A 12,512-nucleotide genomic window follows, 5' to 3' on the forward strand; every position below is an offset into this window, starting at 1 on the left:
GTTAAGTGTTCCCGCTTACGGCTCCCCGTGCGGACCCTCCTTCGCACGCGTGCTTTTTGCACTCGTCTAATTATTATTTTGTTAATTTGTGCCTCTTTTATCTCAGACATGCTCACCAGCATAAACTCGCAAGACTACCCGACATTTTAACGTTGTTTTCATCGAGCTGTATAAAGGCGCCAGTGTGGCCTAGGGGCAGCCTACCTGACTCGGGATTCAAGGGTTCCGGGTTCGATTCCCATCGTTTCCTCCTATCTTAAGGGCCAACCACATGGAGCGAACTTTCTCTACGAACTTCATGCGGTGCGGCGGAACGCCGACGCACAGTCGCCGTGCCGAACCACATGCAGCGAAAAACTGGCGGTGTCGGCAGCGTCGGCGCCCGAGTGAGAAAACCTGGGTCTCCTTACTTTTCAAATCACTCACTTTTCAACAACTCACTTTTCACACTAAATGACATTTTAAGATCAACACTTGAAATAGGCAGCGTCTCAAACTGCGCCCGACAGCGCTTGTATACAGCCTCCGAGTATTCGTCCGACGTCGCAGCAACAGCGTACTGCAGGCGCGTCTCTCTGAAGCAGGGTTTGAGCCAGTGTTGAGCGGAACGTCGAAAAAGGTCCCGATTCAGCTGTATCATCAGAGTAGGCGAAATCGCAACGCTTACAGCACCTTATGGCGGGACCTTACCAAAGCGGTGCTACCCGCTGGCGCGGCGGACGACAGTGCTCTGCCGTGCGCTGCTCCCTTGTCGCCGCTAGGACTATTTTGTTTCGCATCGATGGTACATGACACGGCGCTATGGAATGCCTTCGTGCTATAGTATATGATCTACTCATTGAACTGCCTAACTGTCAACCCCATTCTCTAACAATAAAAGCAAAAATATGATTAATTTCGGCTCCACTTTTTAGCGGAGGCAGCGTGCAGCGGACCGGAGCAGCCGTGCAGCAACGGAGGCAGCTGCATGTGAGCAGAACCTTGCTTTCATCGCAGCTGTCGCTTCTATATCAGCCACTCGGTACGGCTCAGCGATCCTCAGGAAGGATTTAGTATTGAAATTTGGCTTATTATTTACGGAAGCAACAAACTTTAGCACACTTTTCTGAAGTTTTTCGTATCGTCGGCGCGCCCGACTCGGAGCTGCAGCCGGCGCGGAGCGTCGGCAAGTGCTGCCATCGCACGGTGGTCGCGCCCAGGTCCCGCCCTGCCAGAGCAGCTCTGAACCACGTGGGAACAGCACGTTAACAGCGGCTACAGCGCAGTGCCAAGGTTTTGTGCCACCACGGACAAAACAGGAGACAATGACCCTGCAATTGCGCCATGACTTCAGATAACCTCTCCTTTTTATGTTATCGCTTGGAGCACAGTTAGCGGTGGTGTTAGCTAAGAGACTAGCGGCATCTACCGACAAGCGCACGAAACGACAACGGAGAGGCGGAGCCGATAGAGGGAGTGTCAGTGAGAGGCGAGAATGAGGGGACGGAGGAGAGCGTTCGTGACGGACGAACGTAACGTCGGAAGCTCCATTATGTAACCATTCTATTCCAGTTCAATCTTTATTAGATTTCGTTTCTTTGAGAACACCGATCGTGTCATCATGAGCTGCAAAGGCTGACATGGCGACGAGGACATTTCTGAACAAACCCAGAGCGGAAAAGAAAGCAAAACTACGATTCGTCAACAGCATGAGCAACGCCACGTGCAGCAGCGCTATGAAGACACAAAGGATGGCATGGCGACGAGGGCATTTAAAAGGAAACAACACGGGCAAGCAAGTAGAAAAACTACTATTCGTCAACGGCAAGCAACGCCACGTGCAGTAGCGCCACGAAGACGTAAAGGCTGACATGAAAATACGAGTCAACAACAGCTGGAATGAAGACACCACGTGCTTCGGACCTGCGTCAGAGCTGAACGAGGTAAACGACGCGGGACGACATCGTACTGTTCCAGCAGCCTCCATGGTGTCAGCGAACGAAGACGCAAAAGAGTACTGCACGGACCGACGTCAAAGCTGAACGAGGTAAACGACGCGGAACGATATTGTACTGTTCCCTCGGCCTCCACGGTTTCGGCAAACGAAGACGCAAAAAGATACGGACTGACGTGAAAGCTGAACGAGGTCAACGACGCGGAACGACATCGTACTGTTCCAGGCCTGCACGGTAAGCAAACGAAGCCACAAAAAGTACTGACGGACTGACGACAAAGCTGAACGAGGTCAACGACGCGGAGCAAAATCGCACAGTTCCCGGCCTCCACGGTGTTAGCGAACGACATCTAGAACGTATGCAACGAGCAAGCAAGCTGCATGGCTAACAACGACGAGGTGAAGCACTCAACACTCAGCGAGGAGTACAGAACCGAAGAGGACCTACAACGAGGTCCACAACCAAGCGTGCTCACAATGCTCGCGGCAACGATGCAGATGATGGCACAACTCCTGGAAAGACAAATGGGATCGCCTGGAAACATATTCAACGCGGCAGACAGCAGCACCGACGCCACACGACAGGCTAACAGCGCTGCAATCCAAATCACGAAATGCCCGATCTCACGGCAAGTCTCCCTATGTTCTCCGGGACAGATAACGAGTCTAGACGAATGGGTTACTTCTGTGGAAAACATGCGCGAAAGATGTTCATGGAACGAAATGGCTATGCTCAAAGCCGCAATTTCCAGACTTAGCGGACGAGCATCAGCTTGGACCGAACGGATGGCGTGTCTCAAAGACTGGGCCCCCCCAGCTGGATAACGGCATTACGAAAAGAATTTGACAAACAGCCACTATTCTGCGAGTGGGTCGACAACATTAACGCCCGGCGACAAAAAGAAGACCAACCTCTTGCCGACTACATGTACAACCGACTGCAACGCATAAAACACGGCAAGCACGCACTGACGACGACATCGTGGATTGGTTAATTCAAGGCGTACGATCGGATAACGCGACCCATGCTAGCTGCATTTCATGACCTGCGGAAAGGAAGCGTGTCTGAATTCATCAACTACGCCCGACAATCCGAGAGACGCACGATTGCAATGAAAAGCGAAGGCGCAAGCGCGAAGCCATTTCCACGGAACGAGCAACCAAAAAACGCAGTGAAAGATGATCACGGACCACGTAAGCGCACGAGACTTCCGGCAGACACCTGCGCTCGCTGCCTGCAAAAGGGGCACCACGCTCGTGATTGCACGAAACCCGACACGTGCACCAAGGCGGAGAAGGCAACCGCGCGTGGAAAAGAAGAAAAGGCTACGCGAGAGCAAAGAACGAACTGCATTGTAAAGCGCGCTCAGAGGGTAATGTGATCTTTGTACCCGTGAAAATCAACGGCATAGACACTGGCTTTGTGGGACACAGGTTCGACTACGTTTCTACTATCGTTGATTTTCGCACAAGAACACAATTTCAATATTGTGCTAGACATGGACCCTGTACTCAAAGGGCCATCGGGCGATTCAACGGCACCATTTGGAGTAACAGAAGCACATATCGCCGTCGGGGATTCAAGCGTGTGGATGTGAAAGTAGTCAAAGACTTGCCACATGAAGCCGTCATAGGCACAGACTGGCGACAGTGCATCAAGTGCGACTACATCCAACGCTACACGGATGGGACTCATGCACTTGAGTGGATAGCGAGAACAGCTCGCAAGAACGGCAGACGGAAGTCGACCGACATGATGACCTTCCGCAACAATCGCAATGCAACACTCGGAACGGGGAAACCACTACAACAGTGTGTGGAACTATTATTAAGAACAACCTCAGAACCAGCAAAGTCCCTGACTTCCATCCCAGGAAGAAATCATACAGCTCGCCAAGCAAGTGAGGCCACAAGACTTCATAGAATACGAAAAAGACAAGCTCCAATTCGTACTTTTTGGCAACATAGATGTTTTTAGTTCAGTTCAGTTCACTCGTTCAGTCGTGTCCGACTCTTCGTGACCCTATGTACCACGTGACGCCACGCTTTCCGGTCACTATCTTCCTTACATCACATAACTTCATCTGCAGTGCCTCGAGGATGCCATCTAACCATCGCGTTCGCTGCCTACCCCTTCTCCGGCGACCCTCAACCTTTCCTAGCATCAAATCTTTCTCCGGCGACTCCTGTCTTCTCATCATATGACCAAAGTAGCTGAGCTTTAACTTTAGAATTTGACCCTCCAATGAGCAGTCAGGGTTTATGGTCGACAACGTCGACTGATTTGATCTTCTGGCAGTCCAAGGAACTCTCAAGAGTCTTCGCCAGCACCACAATTCAAACGCGTCAATTCTTCGGCGGTCAGCCTTTTTCACAGTCCAACTCTCACATCCATACATCACAACTGGAAAGACCATAGCACGAGTTATACGGATCTTGGTTGGCAGACTAATGTCTCTGCTCTTTACTAGGCGGTCAAGGCTAACCATTTCTCTCTTTCCCAGAAGCAGGCGTCTCCTATTTTCATGGCTGCAGTCTCCTTCCGAGGTAATCTTGGAACCCAAGAACAGAAAATCTGTCACAGCTTCCACTTCTTGTCCGTTGATGCTCCAGGACTTGATAGGGCAAGACGCCATGATCTTTGTCTTTTCAATGTTCAGTTTAAGCCCAAACTTCTCACTTTCTTCTTGTACGCGCCTCAGAAGTCTGTTGAGTTCCACTTCACTTTCTGCCATTAAAGTGGTATCATCCGCATATCTAAGGTTGTTGATACGTTTTCCAGCAATCTTCACTCCAGCTGAAGACTCGTCCAGACCAGCCTTCCTCATGATGCACTCTGCATATAGGTTAAATATGCAGGGCGACAGTATGCAGCCATGCCTCACTCCTTTCTCAATCGGAAACCAATCAGTAAGAACATGCCCAGTTCTGACTGTGGCCTCTTGCCCTTCATACAGGTTCCTGAGGAGACAGATGAGGTGAATTGGAACTCCCATCTCATGGAGAGCTCGCCACAATCTGCTGTGATCTACGCAGTCAAAGGCTTTCGCATAATCAATAAAGCAGAAGTAGATGGGTTTTTGGAACTCTCTTGCTTTTTCCATGATCCAGCGAAGGTTGGCAAATTGGTCTCTTGTTCCTCTGCCCTTGCGAAACCCAGCTTGCACGTCTGGAAGCTCTCGATCCACATACTGCTGCAGCCTACCTTGGAGGATTTTCAATATCACCTTGGTAGCATGCGAAATAAGCACGATCGTGCGGTAGTTGGAACAATCTTTGGCACTGCGTTTCTTTGGAATGGGGATGTAAACTGACCTCCTCCAATCCTGTGGCCACTGCAGGGTTGTCCAAATCTTCTGACATAATGTATGCAGAATGTTAACAGCGTCATGGTTGAGGTTTTGAAGCAACTCAACTGGAATGCCATCAATTCCGCTAGATTTGTTCTTAGCAAGGCTGGCTAAGGCACATTCAACTTTACTCTTCAGGATGCCCGGCTCGAGATCAGTAATCACAACCGTCTTATGTTGGGTTTGCACAGTCGGGTCCTTCTTGTACAGTTCTGTGTATTCCTGCCACCTCTTCTTTATCTCTGAGGCTTCAGTCAGGTCCTTGCCTCGTTTGTCCTTTAGCACGCCCAGCTTAGCACAATAGCTTCCTTTGATATCTTTGATTGTCTTATACAGAGCTCTTGTGTTCCTTAATCGGCTGTTGTCCTCGACTGCTTGGCACTGTATGTTCAGGAAGGCATTGTTATCTCTCCTTGCTATATTCTAAAAATCCGCATTGAGCACCTTGTATCTTTCTCTTTAACCCATAACTTTTGTCATCCTCCTTTCCTCAGCTTTTTGCAAAGCCTCTTCAGATAACCAGTTTGCTTAATTGCATTTCTTTTGCTTTGGGACTACCTTAGTAGCAACTTCTTGTATTATATCACGAACATCAGTCCACATCTCTTCGGGCTCTCTGTCTTCTAGATCTAATTCTTGAAATCGATTCCTCACTTCCACAGCATTTCTAATGGAATTTGATCCAGATCATACCTGAAAGGCCTTCTAGATTTTTGCGTTTTCCTCAATCGAAGCTTAATTTTGGCAACAAGAAGCTGATGATCGGTGCCACAGTCGGCCCCAGGCCTTGTTTTTACTGCTTGTATAGTGCTTCTCCATCTCTGCCGGCAAAGAATGTAATCGATCTGATTCCTGTACAGACCGTCCGGTGAAGTCCATGTGTACAGGCGCCTCTTGTGCTGTTGAAATTGAGTATTCGCTATGGTCAGGTTGTTTTCTTTACAAAACTCTACTAGCCTCTGCCCAGCTTCATTTCGCTCGCCAAGACCGAACTTGCCTATAATTCCGGATATTTCTTCACTCCCCACCCTAGCATTCCAGTCTCCTATGAGAAAAACGACGTCTGATGATGGAAAGCGGTCTAAAAGGCATTGTAGGTCCGCATAAAATCTCTCAAAGTCAGCTTCTTGAGCAGCAGTGGTCGGTGCATAGACTTGGATTACTGTTATGTTGAAAGGGTGACCTTGGATCCGAAGTGAAATCATTCGGTCGTTTTTGGGGTTGTACCCTAGCACTGCTTTGCCCATTCTTCTGTTTACTATGAGAGCGACCCCATTCCATCTCTTGGATTCATGCCCACAATAAAAGACATAATGGTCGCCGGAGTTAAATTCTCCCCGGTCCACTTGAGCTCGCTGATACCTAAGATATCAATGTTCAATCTGTCCATTTCTCGCTTGACGACGTCCAGTTTACCTTGCGTCATAGATCTTACATTCCATGTTGCTATGTGATATATCTCCTTGCAACATCGGACTTTCCGGTCGCTTCCCGACACATCCACAACTGAGCGTCCTTTTGGCTTTAGCCCAGCCGCTTCATTCGTCCTGGAGCTACTAGGAATCGCCCTTTGTTCATTCCCAGTAGCACGTGGGACGCCTTCCAACCTGGGGGGCTCATCTTCCGGCGCCATATCATTAATGGTATTGTGACTGGCCATATGGTTTTCTTGGCAGAAAATACTGGAGTGGGTTGCCATTACCTTCTCCAGTGAATCACATTTTGTCAGAACTCTCTGCCGTGATCTGTCTATTTTGGGTGGCTCTACACAGCAGAGCTCACGACTTCATCGAGTTTCACAAGCCCCTCCGCCACGACAAGGCAGTGATCCATGAAGGGGATAGATGTTTTCACTAATCCTCAAAATGATCTTGGTATATGCACGCGACAAACCCATCCGAATGCAGCCATATAACGCCAGTGAAGCAAACAACGTTTATACAAGCGGAAAAGGAAGAATGTCTGAAGAAAGAGACCATACGACCGTCAAAATCACCTTATGAATCACCTGCAACTGTTGCGGAGCAACCACATCACGGGTCCACACCGAAGCGAGTGTGTAGACTACCGTTTCCAGAATGCAAAAACTGAAGTACGCGTACCCGATGCCGAAAGTCGACACGGCAATCCGCAAAGCGACGCGTGCACCGAAATACCGTCGAGCGAAGAAAACCCGTTGGAAACAAACCATCAGCCACGTCAAAGAAGACCGCCACGGTGGCTACAAGGCTATTATTGCGAGAACGCAATAAATTGAAGACCCGGCCGTGTTAGCGTAGTCCTTTATGTTAGCGGAGAGACTAGCGGCATCTATCGACAAGCGGACGAAACGACAATTTGAAAGGCGGAGCCGATAGGGCCTAGAGGGAGTATCAGTGAGGAGGGGGGGGGGGGAGAGAGAGAGAGAGAGAGAGAGAGAGAGAGAGAGAGAGAGAGAGAGAGAAAGAGAGGAAGGAGAGCGTTTGTGACGGACGGACGTAACGTCGGAAGCGCCATTATGTAATCATTCTAATGCGGTTCAATCTTTATTAAATTTCGTTTCTTTGAGAACATCGATCATGTCATTATGAGCTGCAAAGGCTCCGTGCTATAATAAATCAAAACTATAATAAATCCGTGCTACAATAAATCAATGAGCATTTAGAGAGAGCATGCAACTTGTAAAAATAATAAATTAACTCTGTTCTCCGTTTCTTCAATTGAATGAATAAATTTCAGCAAGGTTATAGTCGGTGTGTGCCAAGAACGTAGCTCCTATCGCATCTTGTGCGTTGTTGCGCATATTGAGTGCGACAGTAGATTCTCAGAAAGTTTTATGCAAGTCAAAAATGTATTAAGCACATGACATAAAATACATTTCTCATATGCATGATATTTAGTAATGTAAATTATTTCAGACTGCCATCTTGCCATGCTAATTACCTGCTAAGTTATTTGTTTACTCACGATAGTCAGATACAACTAAAGAATGAACCAGCAGTTGCTCTTCAAGTCCCTTCAGCAAACGCCATCAAACAGTTTCATGATTCCATGGTTAATCAAAGTACAGAGTGTTTATCCACTTTTCCTAATCAGCAAAATAATATATTTCAGTTGTGCAAGTTGTTCTACAGAACCCAAAGCTACAGCAATGACTAAATTGCTTAAAAACTAGAGATGAAATTCTATTGGTTTCTTGGCAGCGAAGGTGCTTTATCTGTAGTAACGCTTATGTCTTAAATATGTAACCTGTACAGAAATTATAACCCCTAATGAACCGATTTTTTTTCCATCATTCGAAACTCATTTAGCTCTGCGAAAACACAACAGTAAGAGGGCGCCAGGTGAATAGGAGATATTGAACACGAAGAACGCTCGAAGTAGAAGTGCCGTCGCTTTCTTCTTACTTGCAGTGCTAATGCACTCTTCTCCATCTACTGCCAGCGCAACTCGATGGACGTCACCCATGTCTGAGCCTGCATGCGAAAACCAAATTACTTAACATAAGACATCGCTACGGGTCCGTAAAACAATTATGCGTTGAAACGTACTTTGCATAAGTATACTGACAAATATGAAACGAATCTGGTGGAACATTATGCTACTCACTTTTGTTGCTGTGCAATAATAACAAACACGACAATTGTTTTTATATTAATTTAAACAGTACAGTTCACAAATGCTACATACCATCATAGATTATACACGAACGCGGCCTGTAAGGTGAGCAAAAGCTCTCAGCATGGTGCAACCTGTCTCTCTTGATTTCGAGCAAGTTAATTTTCTAGCAAGAGCACTGCTTCTACGAAATGAGCCTATCTATTCACAAGAAAATATAATAATATATATCACAAAGCAAAAAGACTCGAGCAATATGATTACTGACAGACCATAAGGATTGCAGCTAAAACTTTACCAATCTTAATAAAGGCAAAAAGAAATCTTCACAATATCTTCCAATTCTAGAAAAAAACACATTTAAAAGCAATGGCCCTGCAAACTCATACCATATTTAGCTTTCTTATGGCTCATGAAAATGTGCCCCTGCCGCCGAATAAAGACAAAATCTTGTTATCGAACACCTTCCCGCAGTGAATGTGTGGTGGTGTAGCGGCCACGAAGACGGCTCTCTCGTATTGAAAAGAGCAAAACCCAGCACCGAGCCGCACTACTGTGATGTTGACTGGAGCCGCGTAACGCTTCGCACGCGGCTTTTTCCGTGCGAACATTCGCCTACTAAAGCACAAAGCAAAGCTGGCTGAGGCTTTCAGCGATCACCTTCCTAGCAAAAGGCGCGGCATATATGTTCAGCTTTATGTTACCCCTTGGGGTATGCAGACACTAGAAGACTCCCCCCCCCCCCCCCCATACCAAGACACTAATAAAAGCAACATTCGATCGCTGGACGAGCGGCCGTCTGTTTACAAGAACATTTTCGAGCTCTCCTTCACGCCTAAGCCGCGTGCGCAAGCTACGGCCATCTGCTGAAGCTACCACGGTCGAATTGCTCAAGCGCAAAGGGGGCGGAGGTTCGATGCGAGCCTGTGCACAGATAAAGGTGTTGCTCCCGCCGAAAAAAGAGACAGGAAGTATTGTTATCAAACAACTTTCTCAGCGGACTGCAGGCGGCCACGGTACAAGAAAGACAAGCTGGGGATCGCACTGGAGGATGGGGGGGGGGGAGGGGGGGGGGGGGCGCACTGTGGCCCGCAGCGGCAGGTTATACTATAGCTCACAAGAGAAGCGCTGAAGGACGGCACGTGTTCAGGAGGGCGCTAGGCGCCGGCGATTGAGCGATTCGATCCTTGGAGCGTCAGCAGGACGTGGTCTTCGAATCAAAATGTACCGCGCACACCATATACCCAGCACTGGCGGCTTAGGCGTCAAAGAGAGATAAAACGATCTTAAAGCAAACGGCAGCTCGCCAGCCATCGAACGTTAATCCTTCCAATGTCTGCAGTCACCAGCGGTAACAAAACACTCAACAGATGCGCAGTGTCTTTGGATAGAAATTTAGCAGCTCAAAAAGAAAAAGAAACTGCCAGTGTTGTCCTGTGCTTTAATAGACGAATGCACACGTTGAAAATATGAGCCGATTAAGAGGCGTTACATCACTCCGCTCAACACAATATTTCAGCCCGCTGCTGGGTTTTGTGCTTTTGAACACGCAAGAGCCCTCTGTGACTGCTTGTTGTCAATCACCGAGAACAACCATTTAACTGCATGGTAGGGTCCTGTCATAATCTTACCAAGCATAATCTTCTTCTTGACTTTCAGCAAGGTTTTAGAAAGAATCGATCTACAGAAACAGCGCTACTTGCCCAAAAAGAAATAATAATAGACAAATTTCAAAATGAGGAGCTAGTTGCTGGCATTTACATAGATGTCACAAAAGCGTTTGATTTATTAAGTCACAAAATTCTCACACATAAAATGGAAACCTACGGTATCCGCGGAAAAGCACTAGACTTAATGAAATCATACCTCTCCCATAGAATACAGTATGTAGACTTTAAAAGTTCCTTGTCTTCAGTGCAGAATATCTGCACAGGAGTTCCCCAGGGAAGCATATTGGGTCCGCTTTTATATTTAATTTATCTAAATGATATTGTGCATTGTGAACCTAATAGTACATTTGTATCCTACGCCGATGATACTTCAGTGTTCATCTCCAGGAAATCAGAAGATGATATTGAAGAAAAAGCAAGTAGAACAATTGATGCATTAAATACCTGGTCAAAAGCAAATTTTCTGAAGATAATCCTGAAGATAATCCTAAAAAGACTACATTAGTGTTGTACTTTCCGAAAGGGAAGGTATTGTTTAGGCCACTCAATGTATGTTTAAACTGTGATCCTGTGGAGATAGTGGATTCTGTCAAAACCCTTGGTGTCATGTTTTCAAAGTACTTGACTTGGAATGATCATGTTGATTATATTAGATCTAAAGTATCCTCAGCTGTCGGAGTTATATCGCGCTTGCGTAACATTCTTCCTGTCAAAATTAGGGTGTTGGTGCATAACTCTTTCGTTCTGTCTCTCTTACAATACTGTATTATCGTTTGGGGTACCACTGGTATCACGAACATGACCAAGTTGCATCTTCTCCAAAAAAGAGCTGTGAGATGCATTGCTGGTGTTCCTTATTGTTCTCCTACGACTGACCTGTTTTTAAAATACGAAATCCTGCCAGTCTTCGCTTTACACGAATACAGACTTTTAATGAGCTTCAAAAGTGCTTCGCGGAGCAATGAAAATTGCGTTGGTAGTTTGGCAGAACTTGCAAAAAACACCCATATTCCACAAACCAGAAATAAAGAAATGTGGTTAGTTCCTACACCTAGAGCATATTACTCAGAACAATCTATCTCTTACACACTACCAGTGCTATTAAATAAATTAAACAAAGAAATGTTTGACCCTTTCCAGCATTCAAATACCGTTATTAAGAAATTTTTTTCTGAACAAGTTTGTGTGATGACGCTGCATGTATTTTTGTGTTGGTAATTTTTGCTTCTTTTTCAAGGTGTGTTATCTTCTTTTGTGCTATAATGTATAGCGCATTTATTGCCGCTTGTCTGATGCAATGCCAATGTAAAAAAGGGCGCAGGACCTCTGTCAAGCTTCCGAGTTTTTAGTCCTGTCTCCTTCTCTAATATAGAGAAAATAAAAGGCTGATTGATTGATAAACTTAGGCCCCTCTATCGCCCAACGTACGGCCTATGCGCGCTTCAAAAATTACTTTCACAATGCACCATGAGTGACGCTGATCGACTCAATTTACGGCTCAGAGCATGACTAAACTACAGCGCTCATCCGGAAACAACAACAACAAATGAATAAAGATCACGTTCGGGGGGCATACGAACACAAGACGCCTCAGACTGTGAGAGGCGCCGCAGTAGGTCTGACAATTTGGCCACCTGTGGTTCTCTAGCGCCTGCTGACAACGCAAAGTACACGGCTGCAATGTTTTTCGTTTTGCGGCCAGGATCAAACTGGTGTCCCACCTTAGCAGCTCATCCACCGCGGCTGAGTAATTCAAGTAATAAACAAGTCCATAAAACAAGCTTTCTCAGCACGCACTGGGCTCACATTCCATCCGCGTCACTGCTGCATTGTTTTTAACTTTCTTCACTTCAGTGCATGAAAAGCTGCAAACATCTGCCCTCAAAATGTGCGTGCCCCAGCAAGACCACGCGCCGAGATCGTACAGCGCACGGGTGTCTTTTGCGGTTGGCCTCCACGCCA

The sequence above is a fragment of the Amblyomma maculatum genome, chromosome 1, assembly GCF_055883805.1.
Source record: "Amblyomma maculatum isolate TAMU_Amacu chromosome 1, ASM5588380v1, whole genome shotgun sequence".
Taxonomy (NCBI): domain Eukaryota; kingdom Metazoa; phylum Arthropoda; class Arachnida; order Ixodida; family Ixodidae; genus Amblyomma; species Amblyomma maculatum.